Below are 8653 nucleotides of genomic sequence, written 5' to 3'. Positions count from 1 at the left end.
AGGATGATGGATTCTCTATGCTAGGACTGAAACATTTACTCGAGGACAAGATTCTCCCCTAATGTCTTCATTTTTTAAATTGCTCTCCAGGAGATAAATGTGCATAAAATCCTCCATAGAAAGTGTACCATGTAGTAATAACAGTTACCATTTATTGAACACTTATTTCTACCACACTGTGGGCTTTACATGCATTAATCATAACAACTCTCATTTACGGAGGACTCACTAATGCACAGGCTGCTGTTCTCAGCACTTTCCAAGCTGCAGCTCATTCACTCCCTACCCTGTAGCGGGAGATACTATTATTATCCCCATTTTACAGCTGAAGAAGCTGAGGGCCAAGGACGCACAGCTCGTGAAGGGGCCAGGGTCTGGACTTAAGCAGTCTGGCTCCAAACCTGTGCTCTGACCTCTATCCTCCATTGCTTTTCCAATATTGCATTTAATCCTTAGAACAAAACTTGATACAGAGAATGGGCAGAGTCTAGGGGAACACTTGCCTCCTGTGTTTGAAAAGCAGGGCTGGCCTCTGAAGGCTGCATCATCCTGTAACTCTGGGGAAACTGCCCTGTTGATGACCGGTTCCCTGGTCACCCTGCACAACGATCCCAAATAGCTCCCCTTCAAAAATCAGTTTCACGTTTCAGTGGCTGCAGAATGTTTTAAATCCAGAAGAATCCAGTCGCCTATCCCCTCCTTCCAAGACTAAGTCCTCTCTTTTCACGGAATAAGTAAGCCTGCAGTGACAGGGCGCCCACGACCTAATCTCGTAGTCCACAGTAAGTACTTTTAGTAATAGTAGCAAATATGTATTCAGAACTTATTATTACCAAGCCCTGCATTAACACTTGACATTTAATCCTTAAAGTGCCCTCCTGTATATAACCCCCATTTTGCAGAATGAAGAATTAAGCCTTGTGAGGTTAAGTCAAACGCCTAAAACCACACTGCCCATGCCTTTAACCCTTGTGTTGCAGGGCCTAGATAGTTTTACGTCTACTTTCGTGGACTTCTTTGCCTAGTTGTCCTCTACCTTCTCCCTCTCTTCAACTGCTCAGTTAGTGCTTCATTCTTGGAATGAAGGCTCTGCTCGTCTGAAGCTGGTTTTCATCAGAGCTAATGTTAGTGAACACTGATCATGTGCCAGGCATCTTGACAGGTGTTCTCTTACTCTTGTACCTTAATCTTCATGGCAGTCTTAGAGGCAGGGGCTGTCAGTCACGCGTTTTGTAAACGAGACAACTTTGGCACAGAAGGTTAAGTAATTTGCCCCAAGTCACACCCAGTGAACCCAAGGGCTGACCCTGGACCACAGGCTCCTGACCACTGGAATTTCCTTCCTTGTCTAGAACTTGGGGAAGGACTGATCACCTTGTCCAGGGCTGTCAGGCAGATTTCAAAGTCCCGCCACATGTTCCTTATGAAACTCAACCATTCTTCTGGCTTTAGCCCCGCTTTTCCTCCGGGAAACGTATAGAGCCTTCAAGATTTTTTTTTTTTTTTTTTGATCCTTAGAAACCATTTTCTATTTTTAAAGATGGTATATGTTCATTGTAAAAATTCAACTAGTGTAGATAAACCAAAAGGGGAAGAAAGCAAATGACCCGATTATTTCACCATCCAGAAGGAGCCACGATGCGCCAGCACTTTGGTGAAGTTTATTCTAGGCACCTTGCTGTGCAGCATGACATTTAGCACATACACTGAACGCATGTGCAGGTTTACAGGAAGCCTTTTTTTACTGAACAGTGCAAAGAAGGTTTTCATGAAATACAAATTTCACACCATCGTTTTAAGTAGGCTAACAGCACTCTGTTGTCTAGTTATACCACGATCTATTCAAATAATATCCTTTTGTGGATATTTAGGTTGTTTCTAAATATTTGATATTATTAATAATCCTGTAAATAACTTTTTTTTTTTTTTTTTTTTTGCTATGTGAACCTTGGAGCACTTGTCTAATTATTTTCTCGGCATAAATTCCTGGAAGAAGAACTAGTGGATTAAAGTACCTGTGCATTTTACTTTTTTGTGGCTATTACCTCTTTTCCTTCCAGAAAGTTCTACCAATGAGCAACCACCATCAGTGCATGAGAAGGCTTTTTTTTTACCAGAGCCTCTTTGCCACTGTTTGGTCAGTTTCTGTTTATTTTTTCATCATTGCCAATGAAATGGGAGAGAAATTTGTATCTCATTGGTCTGACCATGGAATTTATTCAAGATTGGGCACTTTCCATGTGTTTAACTGGTTTCACACTACATTTGGTAAAGGTAAAGAACAGGAAAAGTTGAAAGTAGCAATTTGGACAATTAGGCTAATGTGGAAACTCTTATGTCCTGGACATGACCTAGGAAGCTTAACAAGTATAAACATTTCCACTTTTAAAAACTGGGAATTTATATTTCAGTCCTTCTGCCCCCAGTGCCCACCATGACCTCTGCACAGACATGTCCTGAGGAGGATACCTGGATAGAGGGAAAGGACCCTCTGTGGCTCCCAGCTGGCCATGAATTGACAGGGAGTTCCCCGGGCCTTGGTGGTTAGGGCTTAATGAATACCCTGGCCAGAGCCCAGAATTGCTGCCTAGAGGTGGTTACAACCGCTTTTTCACAGGCATCGGCTGGGAGTCATTGCAACCCTTCATTCTCTCCTCCCTTGATTATTAATTTACTGAACACAGAACCAACCATTTGTGGTCCAACCATGCCTTTAATCCACATCAGACATTCCTCGTGAAATTGGCGTCCCCTTCGTAAGTACAGCAACATTTAGTACTGTCTCTGTAGGTCTTAACCTGTAGACTTTCTCTGGAATAGAGTTCCATTTCTCTTCTCTATGCAGTGAAGGCTTGAGTGCGTAGGCTACTTTAGCTTATGACTGACATCATCTAGAATCTTCCACTTCCTCACTCTTGACCCGAAACAAATGACTTGACCTTCATGAAACCACACAGAGCGTTGTGAGGATTACGTGAGATAATCTATACAAAGTGAACAGCACAGGCAATATTAGCGCTGCAGATAGAACCTGGCTGGAGATCGCGCTCCCGTGCGAGTGGTCTGGGTGCGTCCAGTTTACCTTGGGAGAGTAAACTGTAGGTAAATATACAGGCAGGAACCCACAAGATTGGCATTCCTAGAAACCCTGCCCGTTTCCCTGCTGCCTCCACATTTGTGAACCACGTTTGTATTGCCTTTGTCTGCTGGCGCAGTGTTTATCTGATGACATTTCGCCTTCTCAACTAGCCTGCAAGCTCCTTGAGAGCTGAAAGTGGTCCCAGTCCCCTTGAGCCCCTGGTCCTTACCCCAGCTTGACACGCAGCAAGTGTTAAGTAAATTCTTGTCAAAGGAAAGCATATAATCCCACATTACTCATTTGCCTCAGCTTCGGTGGCATATAAATCGTCTCACAGTTAGCATGGAGTAAATGTTTGTGTAACTAATTAATTAAGAGCAAATTAGTTAATTCACTTCCAGCTGGCTCCTCCTGTCAATGACATATTATCAAAGAAACAGCATCGACAGGTCTCTGTGATGAATGAACTGGGTCCCTTAGTATATTATGCTTGCTTTATTTATGACTCAGATTTAATTGGGTTAAACTTTACTGAGACCCTATTATGACCTGGGCGCTGTGATCAGCACTGTGGAGATTACAGAGAGGAATAAGATCTCATCCCTACTGTAGCCCTAAGAAGGGACCTGACAATGCTGCTTCGTACAGCATCAGTCCCTGGGAGGTGGTAGAGTTGGGGATAACTTGGAGGAAGATACTTGATTCATTTCATCTATTCAAAGCCCTGCTGTATAGGGTGCTCTGAAAGCACCTTACATATCAAATGGGGTTTGGACTTTATCCTTTAGGCCAGGAGTCAGCAGTTTGTTTTTTTTCTCTCTCTTTCTATAAAGGGCCAGATAGTAAGTATTTTCAGCTTTGCCGGCCATAAGGTTCCTGCCGCAGCTATTCAGCTCTGCCATTGTGGCAAGAAAGCAGCCATAGACAGTATGTCAAGAAACGGCTGTGTCTGTATTCTGATAAAATTTAAATTTATAAAACAGGCAGCGTGGGCTGGGGAGTGGGGCACATTTTCCCCACCTTGGCTGGAGGCAACAGGGAGTCGCTGGTAGGTGTTGAGCGGGAGGCACTGGATTATGCTTCTGTTTTTCAGAGGAGGCCCCATTGCTGACACACTGGCTTCTCCCTTCTCCTTCTGTGCTTAGAGTCAGTAGTAATAGCCCTTACTATTTATTCCGCACTCTGCAACTTAAAAAGCATTTTCAAATCCCGTGTGATGCCTCCTAGGAATATGGGGAAGCATCGCCCCTGTTTCAGAGAGGAGGAGTCAGCCCCACAAGAGCTGGATGGCTTGTCCTAAGTCACAGAGGTGGAGCTGGAACCCAGCCCCCCGAGGCCAGCCTCTGGGCTCTAGTGGAGACCCCAAGACCCCCCCTTCTTCATTTAGCTGACGAGCTGTCTAACCACTTTGCATGTTGACCGTGTTTCCTCGGCTGAAGGATGCATCCTTAAAGGGTAGGAACATATGTCTTATGCTCCTTTTATGTCCTCTAATGTAAGAGGCACAGGAGCCACTTCAAAAATAACCCCTGATCACTCACCCCTAGGTCTTGGGGTTCTTCCCATCAAAGTTTCTATTCCCATCCATTTGTATTTGCTTAATTTCTTGGTCAAGCCTGTTGGCAAATTTTACTGTGTACCTGTCTGAAATCAAAGAGTTAATGTTTGTGGTCCAAGCCTTTGTTTGTCTTTCCAGTTTGAAAATTGCCCCAGTGGCTTTCTCCATAAGGAACAGAGGGCTGGTTGAAAATTTGGGGTCTGTTTCAATCCATACTTTCCCGCAAATGGTCAAGAAGTCCAAGGGAACTGGCTTTCTTTTTACCATCTGGAATTACTAAGCATAGGGGGTGTACTTGGAGGCAGCATTTGGCACCAGAAGGCGAGATTAAGATCAAAACTCATATGTTTGGAATCTAGAAAGATATTAGATATGTAGTGATCATGAAATCTTTCTCTCCGATTTCATTGTGCCGTGTTTGACCCTTTCTCACAATTGCTGCTTTTCATACCATGTCTCTGTCATCCCCCATCCGCACCACCGAAAGAGGTGTCTCCATTCTTGCCCCCTTTACCATCCGTTCTCCACACAGCAGGCAGAGTGATCTTTATAAAATTTAATCAGGTCACATCAGGCCCCTCTTTGAAACCCTCCAAAGGTAGCCTATGGAATTTTTACTAAAATCTAAACTCTTTACAGGATCTACAAGAACCGACATCATCTGGCCTTATCTACCTTCCTGGCCCCATCTCATCTCTTACCATTTCCCCCTTGCTTTCTATGGCCTGGATCCCCCAGCCCTGGACATGCCAGATTCATTCTCAACAACTGGCCGTTCCTTTTGTCTGGACTGCTCTTCCCCCAGGTCTTTCCAAGGCTGGTCTCTTTGCCCATAAGGCCTCTGCTCCAAGGATGTCCTCTCCAGGAGGCTGTCCCCAGCCTCCTCTCCATCCTCCACGTCCCTCTGTGCAGCTGCACCCTGTTCTATTAGCTTGTTTGTTTATTTGTTGATTGTCTGTCCTTGTCCCCTTTTATTGAGGAGCCTCAATAAACACTTAATGAATAAATGAGTGAATGAATTCTTAGAATCTTCAAGAAATCATACAACCTTAGAAACAGAACAGAGAACTTCAAAATTTGACACCTCGGGAAGCAAGCATCTCATTCAAAGCTTTCAAATCTCCTTTAGCCGTGGGATCGTATTTCCAAATCCAAGCTGAAGCCTAATCTCAATGTGTAAGACAGAATGAAGCTGAGCTGTTCTAGAAAAAGTGGGGGAAGCAGTGCTCCCCCACTCTGAGCCACACCCTAGAGTCCTAGGGCTCCAAGAAAGCCCAGTTTGAAAACCACTGAGATACACCCTTTCATTCTACAGACGGAGAAACTGAGTCTCTGAGCAGCTCTCCTCTACCCATAAAGTCCTCGAAAAGAACGGGGTCCGATTTATATCCCAGCCTCCAAAATGGTCCAAGGCACAGAGCAGGAGCCCTGGGAACGTGTCAAACTGTTCAGGTGACACTGAGTTAAGCTGACGTGAAACTGGATGCAAAATCTAGGGCCACTGTTCTCCATAGGAGCCGTTAGGATGGAGACCGTGGCTTCCATCCGGCTCCGGGTCAGGCACCCGGTTTAGAACCAGGTCCAGTGGAGAAGACCTGCTTCCTGCTCCCGGAGGCCTCTCACATGCCTGGGCAGGCTGCCAACTCTTGTTTGTTTTTCTCTGCTACTCCAGCCCCCGATTGCATTTTCAGAGAAGCCCAGGGAAGGTAGGGTTGCCATCTCCCTCTGCCTCTTCTTCATTCTTGTTCTCTTTCTTCTCCCTCCTCTTCCTTTTTTAAAAAAATTAGAAAATGTTTCAGGCATGCAGAACAGCACAGAGGAGATACAGTGAACATAAACCCTGTGAACCCACAGCCCAGCTTCAGAAAGAAAATGTTTTGAATCCAGCAAAGGCTTCCTCCTCTGCTCCCTCTCCTCTCTCCTTTTATCCCCTCTTCTGTCTCCTCGCCTCCTTCTCCTTCTTTTCTGTTTCCTCCCGCACTTCTCCTCCTGATTTCCCTCTCCGGCTCCTTCCCACCTCTTTGCCTTGCCACCTCTCTCCCGACAGGGTCTTTATCACACCCTCCCCGCTCATCCTTGTCCACCCCTCCCTTTCTTTTCTTCCTCCCCAGCCCCTTCTCTTGCCTCCTTCTTCTCCCCTGCATCTTTAAGAAGAGCTTGTGGGTCAGCATTTTCATCCCCTTGGCTGTTCAGTTGCAAGGGCAGGGACTCAGTATCTCTTGGAATTGCATCTCCTACAAACCTTAGGGCACCTGCCCTGCAGGGACACTTCTCTGGTCCACACGTCCCCCCTGGCTGGAGGCACTGGTTGCTCCTGTTGCTACGTCTGAAAGGTCACCTCCAGCTTTCTCTCTCCAGTGTAGAAAGTTTACTCCTGGCAGGTGCCCTTGATGGTCAGTTCCCCCGGCTTCTTCTCAGAGAGGGAAGAGCCGAAGTCTGCTCTCTCTCTGTATTTTACTCAGCATTTTGAATTCTTTCCAGAAGGTTTTTTCTGCTCTCTCTCTCTCACTGCATTTCAATTTCACTACCTCACAGGGGAGGTTTTCTCACCACTTTTAAGGTTATACTCTTTGAACTTTAAAGAATTTGATTTACTCTTCCTGGGGCCAGACACTGGGCAGCTGCCTGCTCAGACATGCAGAAGAACCTGGACCCCTTCGTATTTATCATCAGAGGAGTGACGGTGTCAGACAGGAGCGAGGGCACGGGGTTGAGTGGTTCTGTCTCAGTCCCCTTCTCCATCAGCTCAAGTCCAGGAAAGCCAGCAAGAAGCTAGGCAGCAATAAATTTGCATTGCTCTAAATGGAGTCATTTTAAGGTGCAGAGTTGGCTCAGGCCAATTCTAGGTTCTTTTTCAACGTGAAGGTATCAGCTCTTCTTGTTTCAATGTCGAGGAGGGATCAGTTACAACAGAAGGCGGCAGGAAGCGCCTTCCCCATGTCAGCACCACCTTCTTTTGGCTTTGTGACACCTGGGAACTCTGATTCCTTCTTAATTAGTCTGAATTTACTCTTGGTAATCTCATTCTGTAAGCTGTCTAAAGCTGTTATGAATAAAACAGGAAATGTCTTCCCATTCCAAAGGGACCTATACTCCTGTGTAAGGCAGCCAGACACATTTGGTGGATTAAAATTCTAGCGCTTGTACTAGAAATAAGAATGACCCCAGTGACCCTTTGCTCTTTAAGAGAAATGCTACGGTTTTCAAAGTGTTTTCATATTTACTGGCCTGTTTTGACCTCACACAAAGTTCTGCCTAGACCAGACATCATCACTCCCATTTTGCAGATGAGGAGACTGTTGAAGGGAGGGGAAAGATTTGCCCAAGATGAGTATGGTCCATTGCGGCTGGAGGAAGTCCTGTGCCCACCAGAGGTGCCTTGGGTGAGGGCCAGCAGAAGTGGCCCACAGCTCGGACTTGTCGGGGACCTCCATCCCCGACATACACACACCTGCCAAAGACCCACCAGGGGCGATTGTCAGGCCCGGACTCTGTGGCACTCCATCCACCCTGGAACCGCAAAGCGTTGGCAGGCAGCTGCAGTGAAGGCCTTCCCGCCTCTGGATCCCTGCCTACACTGCAGAATTTTCACAAGGAGAAGGGAAGGGGGGGAAGTTTATGATCTGATCTAATCACAGATGAGCTGAGAACTCAGTGGCAGCAGGCAGTTTGCAGAAGCCCAGGACTCCCGTGCTGTTAAAGGGCCCACCCTTCGTTTTTAAGATGAGCAAACAGTGTGACCAGCCTGTCGCCTGTGCGGCTCGTAGTAGGTGCTCAAAAACAGTGGCTGTCACTGTTCTCGTTTTTACCATGCCTACCACGGTGCATGAGGCCCCAGCCCACACAGAGGACAGAAATCCTAGGGTTCAAAAGTCCCTGCCGGGAGCTGCGGCAAATCTCAAGTAACATTAAGGAAAAAAATGAAGGAGGTGATGAAGGTGAACTTTTAGGAGAAAATGCTGTCAAGTGTCTCCTCTGGTTTTGGTGGTGTTCTCCGTGGGGTTTGGTGTTTCCCA

General features: G+C 46.2%; 1 protein-coding gene across 2 annotated transcripts in view; it reads left to right on the top strand.

The window, feature by feature from the left end:
- DOCK2 (dedicator of cytokinesis 2) overlaps positions 1–8653 on the top strand; it is a 371427-nt gene that overhangs the window by 196756 nt on the left and 166018 nt on the right. The gene's annotated exons all lie outside the window — the stretch shown is intronic.

The sequence above is a fragment of the Camelus ferus genome, chromosome 22, assembly GCF_009834535.1.
Source record: "Camelus ferus isolate YT-003-E chromosome 22, BCGSAC_Cfer_1.0, whole genome shotgun sequence".
Lineage (NCBI taxonomy): Eukaryota > Metazoa > Chordata > Mammalia > Artiodactyla > Camelidae > Camelus > Camelus ferus.
The sequence above is the reverse complement of the archived record's forward strand: the minus strand, read 5'-3'. Positions and strand labels throughout refer to the sequence as shown.